The sequence below is a fragment of the Toxorhynchites rutilus genome, chromosome 1 (assembly GCF_029784135.1).
Source record: "Toxorhynchites rutilus septentrionalis strain SRP chromosome 1, ASM2978413v1, whole genome shotgun sequence".
NCBI classification, from domain to species: domain Eukaryota; kingdom Metazoa; phylum Arthropoda; class Insecta; order Diptera; family Culicidae; genus Toxorhynchites; species Toxorhynchites rutilus.
Window position 1 is genome coordinate 88,669,166 of NC_073744.1, and position 15,114 is coordinate 88,684,279.

A 15,114-nucleotide genomic window follows, 5' to 3' on the forward strand; every position below is an offset into this window, starting at 1 on the left:
GAGCCTTAATAAAATATATATTTTGGATAAAAAAAAAATAAATAAACGCTCTATAATATGCAACAACTTTGTCGATGACAGTTTTTGTCTAGAATATAACTGTTGAGCTCTAGATGCTAAATTCCACTTAAATGCACCTCATGGACCATTATGCGTTGGAATGCGCGTTCAACATTTCTGTCGTATTCGGCTTGCATTATCCATACCCCGAGCCTCCGAGTAATAATTCTGACCCATCCAAATCACCAAGCATGTTGTCGATAATTTTAATCCCGGTAGAAGTCACCGTTAGCCTTTTGGGTTTTGGAAAAATGTCATCAGGTGGATATCGGTTTGCTTTCAATACTGCATTTTTTTTAATGATAATGATGGTCCCACCTCATTCCCCTAAAAAGGTTTTAACCTGACAAATTATCTTTAAGATAATCAGTTATAAGAATTTACTTTTGTATTATCAATCTGAACTAGTAAACAAGATAAAATAAAAATAAAATGGACTGTTTGCGCCACAGACATAGACTCTAAATTTGATTATCTTTTTAAGGCAGCACAGGTACCCGAATGAAACATCTACCCGAATTAACATCTAATCGAATGCAAGATTTACTCGAATGCGACATTTACCCGAATCCAACATTTATTCGAAAGTAACTTTTACCCAAATGTACTATTTACAGCTATATTTGATTAGTAGGTATTTTTATATTTAATCCTGATAAGCATTATTAAAACGATTACATTAATACATTAGTTAGTATCCAAAAACTCGTTTATTGCATGGGTAGAGCAAAAAAGAGAGAAAGCGGCGCTGCTATTTTTTCCAAAGTTATGAAAAATATATATAGTTTCACTTCTATATTAACGATATTATTAATTATGTATAAATGATGAACTTTTTATGTAAACATTATCCAGTAATTTGTATCGCGTAGATCATACACGTAGAAGAGAGTTGTCAATTTCAAGTAGTCGCCATAAAATTCAATTATTGAAATATTGAAATCTGTTAAAAAAGGCAGACAAGGCGTTGGAAGGAGATAAAAGAGCAGTATTATAACACAACGAGATTCTAGAAGATTTACGAGAAACAAGGTGACTCGAATACCATTTGTATGGATAGAACGTTTACCCGAATGATAAACAATCCCGAATGAGAAAGCAAGAAATATTAAAAAAGTAGTAATTTTGTTAATAATCATGATAATAAATTAAAATCAGTTGAACACCATCCGACAGAGAGGCTTATTTGTCAAAAAAATTATTGAATTAAGAAAAATAATATTGAATTAAGAAATTTATGTTCGTTGGCTTGTTGAATACAATTCAAATATTTAGAACGAAAAAAATAAACGCGAAAGAACAGCTTAGGTTTAACATGAAAAAATGTATAAAATAATAATTGCATCGCAATTTTTATTATCAGTTTAATTTATCGTAATTAAATTTGTTCTGAGGTCAATGTAACGAGGATAAGGAAGCAGAGCGGTCCCGAGCCGCCGAGGTGAAACAATCGGAGTCGGACGACGACCCACTGTCGAAAGCGGCGGCCTCTCGCAAGCAAACCTATGTTCCACTAATTGCCCGGTTAGTCTGAAACATACCCTTAGAAAAATCCTCGGTCGAAAACTACTAAATACATTTGGTAATGCAAAATTAGTAGAATGTACAAATTTTTTGTACATATTGTCAACAAACCCGCATCCCTACCAGAGATTAGTATATTTTACTCAATAACATTAGTAAGCTTGGATATTGTCATATCTGAAAACTGGTGAGAAAAGCACGTATTAACCATTTTCATTGTTCCCATAAGGCAATACGGAGGTATAATAAGGATATAATTCTGATACGTGCATTTTCGGCGAGAAAATGTAGCCGATATTGGGCTTCCGAATCATGGTTCTGCTTGACATATGTGTTTATTAGTACGGTCGAAAATGACTATAGATTGGTAGTATTTACCAAAAAATTCGTTATATTTACTAATTATTTCTCTCAGTGTAGGAGACGATTCTTTATTTAGATCGGCATACCCAGGTAACCAGTAAGCACTAAGAAATTATCTTAAATCAGCACATATTCCACATATAAAATACTGAATAAATGCTTATTACGCACTATAAACCAATATAGGGTTGATATAATGCTAAAAAGGCGAAATATGGGGCTCTTTAAATGTTTCAGTTACTGCTTTAAATAAGCATTACTAGAGCTTACTAAGGACTAACTGAAAACGTCACTTGTGATGACAACCTTTAATATGTTTCTTTGTTTTTAAGAGGCTTTAAACTTTGCAGTTCATTCGCCTCCAAAGCCTTTAATAAGCATCCTTAATGCTTATATAAGGTTGCATAGAAACGTCAAGTTGTTTTTCTATCGTTTTTTTTTCTAGGAAAAAGCCACCGAATCAATCGGTACTCGACAGAAAACCAAAAAAATATACCCATATATACATTTCATGGGCCCACACATATTTATTGCAATTCTTTTTATGGATGTTATATTTAGATTTCTGTTATGTTATTTCAGGTTTTTTCGTTATTTAGATTTACGGCATACTGTTGAAAATGAGAAATGATTATACTATATTATTATATGACAATTACCTTATGAGATTCAAACCGGGGTACTCATGCAACATGTGTGTTTCTCTGTTGTACCTTTGCTATCTGGACCACTGAGCGGGTATGGAAAAAAACAAGACAAACCTACCGCAAGTCAATAATAATTGAAAGGGTATACATTTTCGGGATTGTTTTACACGACGTTGGTTGTTATTGTATGCGTTTGACGTTTCCAAAAAATTATAACAAAATACGTGCTCAGTCTGTTCTCCACTTGTTATCGATCTGTGCTTGTTGTTTTGAATGATTAATAGGTAAGTTGATTTTAACTAATTGTAATCATGTTTCGATAATCAAACCCATCAATATATGAATTGCAGAAAACATGTCCGAAAACTATAACATCGTTGAGACGTCCGAACATAAGGACAAATTTTTATCTGTGCTGCCTTCGTTGTGGATATTAAAAAAGGATGGAGATCCTATGGACCGGACGATTCAGATGATGACGATAATGGTAATGATCTGTACTATTGGCCAAAAGGTGTTTCCGGCTACCGGCTGCTCGAAAAATCTAAGAAAGGCCCCACTATCAAACCGGATCTAAAAGTGATGTACGCTTATCGGTGCAAGATCAAAAGAACAAAATTCTTGGGCTATTTTGATGTGAGAAGACATTCACCCTCAAGTGTTAGAAATGATGCAATTTACTTGTTTTCATTTAAGGTGTTCCGTGAGTTGAAGTTACGGAAATGAATTCCGGTACGGAAGAATACAACACAATGATGAACATGAGAGAAGCTGATCTTTTCAAGCAAATCCAACAATCAAACCCAGGGCCATGTCGAGAATCTGCAGCTTCAAACCAAGGCATCGAAATAGCAGAAAGTCTGTCGTCTGAATCAACAAATAAATCACAAAGCGAAATTGAATGCAACAGTTTATCACAGTTGAAGATGAGCGGAAGTGATTTAAATCGATTCCTAGTATTTGGCCAGCATCCTTCGTTGAATATGTGGAATTCTGATGATGATTCTAATTCCGGAAAAGCCAATCATCTAATTTCGGAAAAGCCAATCGAAGACAATTTTCTATAAAGCAATTAAATATCACATATGGTTTTATGTACTTTTAAGTATAAAATTTAGATAAACCTTGATGTCAATATTTTTCGTCTTCAATATAAGAAACATTACATTTTTTCCTAGGAGTGCGGAGCAACCATCTCGGGCTTCCCGGAAGTGTTCGTTCATAGATATTTTTGACGTAGAACTACGTCTTTCATTAAGGGTGCCAAATCAGAAAACAGGTCACGTTTTTATGAAATAAAGTTAACGTTAAAAACTATTTTTGCCGTGAACGGATTTTGGCGATTTACATACTAAATGAATCGGAAATTCCGTAAGATTTGCTTAATATGCTATACGTTAGAATCCCCTGGTTTGTAAATGGTTAAAATTCATGAAAACTTTAAGCGTTTCCATTTTCCCATACATTTGTTCTGTCCATTTGTTTGCTTTCCCGAACAGAGCTTTCAATAACGAACAACTTATCGACGACCAACGGAGGGGAAATCGTAGGATTTTAAGTCTCCGTGAACAAAGGAAAAGTAGAATAATGAAGGGGAATACTTGCCTATAGTATAAACAGTGGATCTCGCTGAGGCAAACTTTCATTCGGCATCGGACTGTTGAGCAATCCAGTTCACTTTGCTTTCGCTGCGCTTCGATCTAAGATTGGACCCCACCAGTGGTAATCCAACTTGGATATCGTCGTTTGGTTTTTCTGTTCGTTTTTCGCGTTATACGTATTGTGTGCTTTTCTTTCCGCGTCATAAATTGGACGCTTTGCGTAGTGTGTGATGAGCAAGAAGGATAGGAAGGCAGGCTTGAGCCCTGCAAAAAACGAACGCATTGCCAGGGGCAATAAAATTTCGAGGCAAGCGTCATCTAATGATGCACGCGATGTTGTGCAGTGCAGTGAAAAGCACTCGCACTGAACCGAACCTTCGCGAGTGTGACACCGCATCGAACAACATTGAAGTAGGCGATTTCGGCGCGTCGGTCGAAAATGTAAACGCCATTACCCAGGCAGCAACCAAAATCAAGCTTCCCCCGCTGGTGGTGAAAACGGTCGCTCTTGACAAACTCATCAGCGAATTCGCATTGATGGATGTTACAGCAGAGTACAAGCTGTGTGGCAAAATTCAGTCTTTTTCCAAGCATTTAACATTGTTTGTTTTCCGTCATCATAAGGGCTTCGTTGGAGCCTTTGAGAATGCATCAATCCATTAAACTGACGTTATGGCGAATCAGGCGTAAAGGTTGTGCGCCAAAAAATTATTTGGGGAAAACCAAACATATTGAATGTCTTACTGGAATGTTATAAGTTATTTGGGTTCGCGTGCCAGTCGCAAAACTGCCTTCAACTAGGATTGCATTTGGGCTAATATTGATCATAATGAAGCATTGCTACTGTTTTCGAGGTTGTTATTAACAAAAAGAGTTTATTTCGCTTGTTTAGTCACAAAGAAAGTAGATGTCGTTCTGGAATTTTGTATGTGATTAGATTTCGCTTGCCAGTGGCAAAACTTCCTCCACTAAGGGTGACAGCTGCGCTTCTCTCGAGCATGAGAAAGTAATGCAACTTTTTTCGAGAACAGTAATATTAACAAGCTCCCGTGGCCGAGTGGTTAGCGTCATAACTAACATGCCGGGTGTTCGGGTTCGATTCCCGTTCTGGTCGGGGGAATTTTTCGTCAAAGAAATTTCCTCCGACTTGCACTGTGATCACGCGTACTCTAGAGCTCGCCACTCAGAATGCATTCAAGGCGTGTTATTTGGCATAGAAATCTCAACTAAGTACTAATAAAAATGACGCAAGTAATACTACGTTGAGACGGTGAAGTTCCTCTAGGAACGTTAGTGCCATTGAAGAAGAAGAAGAATATTAACAGAAGCGTTTCTTTTGAGAATAGCGCAAAATGATAAGAAGGGTTTATATTCCTAGTAGTTTCAAACCACCAATGTATGGCTCTGTATGCATGCTATGGCGAACGCTTGTTTGGCGCTTGGTTTGCGTTGTACGAACGATGCCTAGAGGTGCGATTCCTTTGAGACAATACTATTTCAGAGATTATTCTACTAAGCAGTTGTTTCTAAAATTTCACAGCATTATAGAATAATATCCGAAGGTATAAACAGGCGACTTATATAAAATAACAGCGTAGTTCTACGTCAACAATGCGGTCGTATCTTGGACACAACCTCCTATAATTTTTTTTTTCAAACGGGATTTCAGAGCTTGATGTGATATACTGGACTGCACACTCCAGTTCTACAAAAATGAATCTAGATTTTCCTCAGAACTACTCCGATCAATCCATTCCTCCGAAAAAGTTTTGAAGGTCCTCTTTTCTTCGGAATCTTTATCGGGATCGTAAACTGCACAAGAATTACACAGAGATGCAGTCTGAGAATTTATGGGATCAGCAGAATCATGTGCAGATGTCATTGGCCGTTCAGAATCTTGAAAACTAGATGTCTGGACTCTGGCTCTTCCAAGTCATTCTCTCGCAAACCTTAGCTAGTGTTGCAGGTTCCAGTAAGTTTCAAACATGAACATGAACATGAACTTTTCGCCTAAAATTTCCACATTTTAGAGTTTTTCTCCAACTCTGTTTATTTTGAAACATACACTTGCAGCTAGATGCCCAATGCCAATTGTATGAATGTTTTATCCTAATGCTTGTAAACATTATATGGTAGCACTAAATGCGCATATAGGGATTTCTTTACTGCTTATTTTTATATGTTTTATCCTAATGCATCCTAAGGGTGCTCATACACTGTTTGACTGAAGCCAAATATTTGACTCTTTTTGACAGATAAAATTTGGTCGACGTGTACTGATTTTTTTTTTTAATGGTTTTATTTGTCAGTTTATTTTATAAAGGTTGCTTGTTTCATTTTAATTCGTCAAAATTGCATATGTAGATGAAACTTCAATTGATCTATATCGATTCTATCATTGGAATCATTGATAAAGCAAATATAATTAATGAAAAGTGTAAGAATTTTCACTGTTTTCCTTCTGTTAATTCCTAGTAGGGTAGGTTTTTTCAGCTCCTCGAAATCAAACCTCCTTCATCCGCCTAAGATGCCAGATATCATCTGTTGAAGTACCGTCCAAGCTAGTTGGATGCGAACACATGTACAAAACTTGTGATTTACTGTTTCTGCAACTCGGTTGTCGCAGTGTGTACAATTTTCGTCATCTACACGCTGCATCACGAAAGATAATTTTCGATGTTCAATTTTCTCGTTCACAAATAAGTACAGTTTTGAACGCTGTTCTGAAGTGCTTCGATGCAATATTTCGCCACGTGCGTGGCCAGTCATCTGCTGGATTATTTCGTTCCACCCTTGGTGTTTCGGTTTGAATGACGAAGTGATTGTGAATTTGATCGGCGGAGGGGTTTTGTAGGATTTGGTGTGGAATTTGGGATAAGTTTTGTAGGATTTGTTTGAGGTCAGGAAGATCTACTGAAATTTGTGGTCGAGGATTTGTTTGGAGAAGAAAGGAACTGTAATAAGGAAGGGATTCGATCTCTTTCAAATGACGATTAATTGCGAGCGACTTACACTTAGGCGCTGGTAATTGTAGCTTCAGACCGCCTTTTTCCTTGCAGCGAGCCAACTGCATCATCGGGACACGGGCAACAGTCCCTCTCCAGAGAAATGTTCCCATCGTTGATGTAATCTTCGCTATATGTACGTTCAACGGTGGGAGAATGGACGCGAGGTACCATATCCTAGAGGTACCGAACGTGTTAAGCATGATCACTTTTTGATGCAGCGTCAGCATACGCAGAGAGTGCAGCCACATTAGTTGTGAAAACTTCCCCACCAGTGCATTCCAGTTTAGTGTTGTCATGTGCTTTATCGAGTTTGCGAAAACTACACCCAATATTTTGACTACATCGGCTGTTTGCAGCCACTGGGTATTGAAACTGTCGTTTTCGCAAAACCCAACATCGATAGCAACAGTTTTTCTCAAATTCAATTTTGCCCCAGCAGCATTTTCGAAGCGAGTAAAGAGTTCATGCATCGCTTCAATTTGCGCTGTCGATGTGACGATCACGCTGATATCATCCGCATACGCTACCAGCAGATCGTTCCCGCATACACTTTCGAGTCTGCACACTAGTGGATGGAGATACAGTACGAAGAGGTGCATTGACAATGGGTCCCCCTGTCGTACCGATCGTTGAATCTCGAACGACCGTGAGAGATGTTCGTTGATAAGCAGTCGAGACGCAGATCGACTGACGATGCGCGAGAGTAAAGCGATGAAATCGTCGTTGAAGCCGAGAGAACGCATGATTTGGAAGAGAAAAGAATGCCGGACCCGATCAAACGCATGGTCGAGATCGAAGCTAATTAGCTTCCCAGCACGACGGTCATGACGGAGACTCGCTATGCGGTCTTTTAGAGCAAGAGTGGCTTGGAAAATGTTCCGCTCTGAGTTCGAGCATTTCTGACCTTCGCTTAGCACGTGGTGTTCCCTCATCACCCGCTCCAACCTGGTTTTGAGGATACGGGAGAACAGCTTCGTCTTTCTCCCAACTGGAGTATCGATATGGGTTCTCCCGCCACGTATGTTTCGTTGATTCTCATGAAATTGTGAGAAAATCTTCTTTGGAGCGCTAGCATTTCGCCTTTCAGTCGGTTGATGGTGGTCAACATTTCTGGATGCTGGTAGTATCCGTCGTATGCACGTCGTAGTTCGCCGTACAGACGTTGATGTTCATTGTGGAATTCATCGAAAACGGATCGACTTTTCCACTTAAAGAAGCGCTTTATTTTGAGTTTCGCGAAACAGAGCCACCACTCAATCCAAGAGCCGTAATTTCTACGTTGTCGGGTCCAGTATTGCCACTTATACTGGAATTCCGCAACGTTTTCGTTAGTCATAAGATATGATCGAAGGGACCAAAATTCACGACCATGTTCTTGTCCAAGGTGGGGAAGACATAGACGAAGTGTGAGCGCTTTGTGGTCGGTGAACGATCAGACATGGGTGTGTGCTACACGCAAGTGGTCGCGCAGACCGCTGCTAACGTAGATGCGGTCTAGGCGCGACTGGGCGTTGCGACAGACGTACGTGAAACCACTATCACTGGGACATAGTTTCTCCCATACGTCGTGCAGTTGTAGTTGCTGGACGGCTGCTTTGAGAGCGGGACTCGCATTCGGGCTGCTTGAATCGCATGTTCGAAGCACGCAATTGAAATCGCCGGTCAAGATTACATTCGTGGTGTTATGACGAAGGTAGTAGGGAAGCGTTTCGTGGAAAAAAATTTCCCGAACGGCGCGTTGTGAAGAACCGGAGGGAGCGTAAACATTGCAGATCGTCGTGTCTTGCACTCGCAGCGCAATCAGTCGGCTGTCCAGACTTCTCTCAACGTTTGTAACTTGTATATGTTGTTTGAGAGCAATAGCTGTGCCCCTTTTCGTATGGTCTACATTGAAGAAAACGACGTAGCCAGGCAAGGAGAGCTGCTCGTTCTCTACTTCTTGCAGACACACGATGTCAAAGCTCTGACTGTTGACGAAGATTCGTAAAGCGTTCAGTTTCGTGGGGTTCGTGATGGTAGCGATGTTGATGGACGAAATATTATACGATGTGGGAGCCATTTAGATTAGTATCACTTCAAAACTCTCTCCGTCGGTATCTTCCCGGCGAGGTTTTTTACCAGCCGGTCGTCCTCGGTTCGATTTGCTGCTGTTGGATGTGGTAGAGTCATCTGTTTCATTACCATTGCTACTCTTGCTCTGCGATCGTAACGCTGGTTTTTTGAAAAAATCGTCCACAGCTACGACAGCTTGCGGTGGCGCTAGCAATTTGGTTCGTTGAGATTGGGCTACAGGCTGGCTGTTTGCATTCGGTTTTGGACATGAGGTGCTTTCGGGCTGCCCACTTGTGTGCGTTTTTGAACCCGATGGTTCACTCTGGTTCGTAACACTCGGCAGTTCTGGAAACACTTGTGATGATGTCAGTGGTGGAGCGGTAGATTTCTTCGTTTGTGTCGGTCTATCACCAGCTGATTTCTTGTGTTGTTGATTGGAGGTCGACCTATTAGTATGTCCAGATTGCTTCGCCACGTTCGCGTAGCTTTTCTGGTAAATAAGCTTTTTGTTCTGAACACATGATATGCCAGTGTGTGCTTGCTCTTTGCAGTGGCGGCAGGAATGAAGCTGTCCCTTATACACGACAAACGCTTGCTCTCCGTCGATTGTTACCCACGAATCTATATTTCGCTTTACCAGCATACGAGCGGACCAAATGCCGAGCGGTATACCTTGGGCTTCATTGTTTTCGCCCCACGATACTTCTTTGATCGAGATTACTTCACCGAACGCAGTGAGAAAATCGACGACCTTCCTTTCGGATACATCTTCCGGGAGATCGTAAACACGTACTTCTACACTACCATCTTCCAGCGTAATTCGAAGAGTGTGTTTCTTCCCCTCACACTCTACTTCGTGCTTTCCGCCATGTTCATCGACGACTTTTTGTGCGATCACCAATTCACTGACTTTTACGAACGCACATGCATCACCTCTGTGGCACTGAAGTCGTTTGATGTCTTCCATCTTCAATCCGAGAACTGAAGAACAAAATCCAACAAGCTTTTCGACCGACGGCTTAACGGCGAATTGAGAATAGTCTATTTTAAACGTGTTTTCTCGCCTCATCGCGGAACACTGATCACGCGACGCGGCACAGTATAGTATTAGAAAAATCAACGGTTAATGCTTCACTTGTGATAGGCGCAATGGGAATATACGTCTGCACGTCTCAAAAGCTTAGCGGTATATGATATACTGATCAAATATATGCTACACAAAACACAACAAGCAAATATTCAATTTTTGGATGCCTCGAATACTTTTTTAGTCTGTTCTTCGAACCTGTCGGTACATGGTTAGGTTACCTTGAATATTTCAGTCGATTTTATCCATGTTCGGTGTTTGACATTGTTTAACACTGTTGAATATTTAAGAGTGGCAAACAAAATAGTGTTTGTACAAATATCAAATCAAACTTTATCTGTCAAAATATATCAAATATTTGACCTCTGGGCAAACAGTGTACGGCCACCTTAAGGCATTATATGGTAGCACTAAATGTGCATATAGGACTTTCATTGATGCTTATTTTCATTAATGTTTATATGCATTATTAATGTTGATATAATGCCTATAAGCATCAAAAAAGCAGATATACTGCCATTTGTTAATGCTTATGGTTACCTGGGTATGTTTGCCCGGTAATTTTTTGCATTGAAATATGAGTGATATATCTCGGAGCTAAAATTAATCGGTCAAACGTAATACACCAACGCATTTTTACATTCGCATTTTTCATTTTACTTCTTTTTTTTCTTGCTCTCTCATGTTGCTTTGATTTAATCTTTATTGACAGAAGACATTATCCCTTCTTCGGGTAAATGTGTTTCGGGTGAATGTGACACAACCTTAAGAAGACCTCAATCCACCCAATTAGCCCCAATTCCGCACAATCGATAAATATTGGGTAATTGACAAGCCGAAAGTGACTCGAGATGCTACAGATACGAAGAGATCACGGAATAAAATGGCAGCTGAGATTGAAAAACAAAGAGTCCAAACTTTGATGGATGATATCTGAAGAAAAGTACGAAAATTTATCAAAACTGTAACGAAAGGTTTTTTTTCAATATTGAAATCAAAATCAAAAGAACAATAAATTATCCGCATTTTTATATAAAACATTGTTTGTGCCTTTTAACCAGTGGTGGCCAGGTATAGACATGGTACGGGCCGCATTAAAATTTTCATTATAGCCGCGGGTTGCAACAATTTCGTAATGAAATGTAAAATACACGTATTTAACTGGTATTTTCTTTTACTCACTTTTTATTTTAAATTAAAAAGAATTCAGTTTATACCTGTAAAATTCATAACTCGAGAGCAAAATGAGATAAAACCCCAAAAACGTTATTTTTTTTTCCAAAATATATATTTTTATAAAGGCTCATATGGCGTTAGCCTCACGGGGCCGGGAGTTCAATACAATTTTTCTTATTATCTATGTTAGTAATATGTAACCGATTACTCGCGGTTGGCTCGAGGTTAGTATTACAAGTGTTTTCGTAATTGGGATGTTGCTGTCTCCAATGCTCTGTACGTGTGCCCGACACGGGATACTTCCTATTGGGATGCAGCTGACCATTAATCAGCAACGCCCCCCTAGTCTGTACCTCATATCTAGCGTGGTGCGTCTTTCTCGACTCGAGGAATCCAGGATAGAATGGTCACTAGCCGGCGCAATCATCAGTTCGTGTAGAGTTGTCATGAGCGGTACAACCTTTGGCTCTTGTTGAATGATCAGTGGACTGCACAACCTTTGGCCCGTGTATCTGTAAAGAGTGTGTGTATGTATTGCCGCGACTAAGTAAAAGTTTATCGATCGGATAGGAGGGATATGAAACGGGGACACAACGAAGGAAACATCATTAAACGTTGACATCGGCGTTTCTGAGGAACAGGTATAGATGAAGCAGAAGATCAGGATCACGGCTACCTAAGATATCCCGGACGGGGATATCCGATTGTCTGCCTTGTGCTCTTAGTGCTCTAGAGAGCGAAGAGTAAGCGGGGGTACTCCTGCCAAAACTTCGAGACTCATCGTATGTGTCGAATGCAAACACCCCATTGCTATACGCAAGCAACGATATTGTATTCTCTCCAGCTTGAGAATATGAATCCTGGCAGCTGATCGGAAGCAAAAACTGCCATATTCTAACACTGATAATATCGTTGTTTTGTATAACTGAATGAGGTCTCCTGGATGGGCACCCCACCATGTTCCGGTTATTGTTTGGAGAAAATTGATTCTTTGCTGGCATTTCTGTTTCAAATACGCAATGTGTATTCCCCAGGTACATTTAGAGTCAAAATATACTCCAAGGTATTTGAAAAACATCGAGTGCTTGATCGTTTTGCCGGATAGGTGAAGCTGGAATTGGGCGGGTTCGTGCTTCCTAGAAAAAACGACCATTTCGGTTTTCTCCGTAGAGAATTCGATACCCAGCTTGAGAGCCCACGTGAACAGATTGTTCAGGGTATCTTGCAAGGATTTTTGCAGAACGGCGGGATTAGTACCCGTGATGGAAATAACTCCATCGTCTGCAAGTTGTCTCAGCGTGCAGTCTCTAGTTAGACAATCATCTATATCATTGACGTAAAAACTGTACAAGAAGGGGCTTAGGCAGGAGCCTTGTGGTAGGCCCATAAAACTGTATCGAGAAGATTTCAAGCTGCATTGATTGAAAAACATGTGCTTTTCTGACAGTAAATTGTACAGGAAATTATTCAGAATTGGTGAAAGTCCACGATTATGAAGTTTCTCTGAGAGAATTTCCATGGAAACTGAATCAAATGCCCCTTTTATATCGAGAAAAACGGAAGCCATTTGTTCTTTGCGAGCAAATGCGATTTGGATTTCAGAAGATACCAGCGCGAGACAATCATTTGTCCCTTTACCTCGGCGGAAGCCAAACTGCGTATTTGACAGCAAATTGTTCGCTTCAACCCACTTGTCCAAACGAAGTAGAATCATTTTCTCTAACAATTTACGAATACAGGATAACATTGCAATCGGCCTGTACGAGTTGTGATTGCATGCCGGCTTGTTGGGTTTCCGTATGGCTATCACTCTCACTTGTCTCCAGTCATGCGGGACAATATTCAGCTCCAGAAACTTGTTGAACAAGTTCAGCAAACGCTGTTTTGCCAAGTCGGGAAGATTCTTCAACAAGTTGAATTTAATCTTGTCCGACCCCGGAGCTGAATTGTTACATGAGAGGAGGGCAATTGAGAATTCCACCATCGAAAAATTCTCATAGTCGCATTGGAGCGGAATGTCGCGTACGACGCTTTGTGCAGGAACGGAATCGGGACAAACCTTTCTTGCAAATTTGAAAATTAATTAGTGTCATTTATTAACACTTAGTTGAGATTTCTTAAGCCGAATAACACGCCTCAAATGTATTCTGAGGGGCAAACTCTAGAATACGCATGACCACAGTGCAAGTCGGAGGAAATTTCTTTGACGAAAAATTCCCCCGGCCAGAACGGGAATCGAACCCGAACACCCGGCATGATAATGTGAGACGCTAACCACTCGGCCACGGGTGCACCTCTGATTGGTAACTAATGCAAATTTTCTATACAATATTGACTATATCCTATAACTATAAGTGACTATAAGTTTATCTATGAGTAGGCTCGTGAGCATACCCAAAAAAACATCCAGTCCAAACATTGGTAGAATGTACAGAAGTGTTAAAATTACCAAGATGGGCTTCACCGATTATTACGTGCAGCAGCATAACTACGGGAGGAGTCCTAACAATTTCTTCTGCGCAAGGTTCTCCCTCTCAAAGTACGACTGCTGTCTGGTTAAGGTGGAAAAAGCGAAGATAAGCTAGACACCATAACAACTGGAAAAGGGCCACAACAAAACAATCATTTTGATCAGGAGATTCTCGAATCTACCGAAGTTATCTACTTCGATGGCAACCGCAATACGTACTGGCTTCCACGAGTTTAAGGTGAAATCGAATGTTTTGTTTTCTCGTCGCTTTTGCGTTTCAGCTCGCGTGTGCTCATTCATGTAACAATCGCCCTTATTCTTGTTTACGGCCGTATCTGATTTTCGTTAGATAGATTTGATTCGAACAGTTTCGAACAATATATTATTGTTTTCGTAAGAATCCGTTCGAACAAGAACTTTTTCAAACGTAAAAATGTCGAAGTAATCACTTAAATTTCATACATGATTCATCAAAGCAACGAAGAAAGAGTCAAAGTGTCATGTATGACGGCGACGGGGCGAAGCATGTGTCTTCCGGGTTGCGGCCACATGGGCACTTGTACAGCCGAACATAATGTCAATACTAGGAGGATGGCATCGACTATCATGCGAGGACGAATTACATGGGTGGTGCAAACTAGCAGAAATGTCAATGTTTCTCGAACACAGATGTAGCATTCATATACCAGCGACAGCAGTGTGCATAGCGGTATAAATATCCGTGCATTGCATGAATAGTTCTCATTCCAAATCAATCCTTTGTCATAAAAAGTTGAAAATAATAAAAAGTGAAAAGCGAAAAGTGAAAAGTAGTGAATTTTCCAAACGCATTTTTATTCGTACAGTGCATTTTACCATTGGCTTCGCCGTTGCAGTCTATGCTACTGCTTCGCCACCGGAATCTTCCCGCTTCACTCAATATTGATTCAGCCTGTGCTGCAGAGAATTTCTCGCCGTATAAGGAAGCCACAATTTACAGTCCACATACGTTCCATAACGAACAGTAGGTGAGAAAAGAAGCTCGTGTGCAAATTTAACGGTTTTATTGCGCTTTTTTTTTTTTAACTTGCAGGTTTATTGCAAATTTTATGATGGCAGATACGAAGAAAAAATGCAGACAATACAG

At 40.1% G+C, this 15,114-nt stretch overlaps 1 protein-coding gene and 1 long non-coding RNA gene across 2 annotated transcripts in view; both read left to right on the forward strand.

Annotated features, from left to right (window-relative positions):
- LOC129762585 (beta-galactosidase-like) overlaps window positions 1-15,114 on the forward strand; it is a 32,107-nt gene that overhangs the window by 11,995 nt on the left and 4,998 nt on the right. The window lies entirely within an intron of this gene.
- Window positions 2,414-3,848, forward strand: LOC129762597 (uncharacterized). Its single transcript, XR_008740674.1, has 3 exons — window positions 2,414-2,878; window positions 2,945-3,230; window positions 3,291-3,848. It is a non-coding gene; the product is annotated as an uncharacterized LOC129762597 (long non-coding RNA).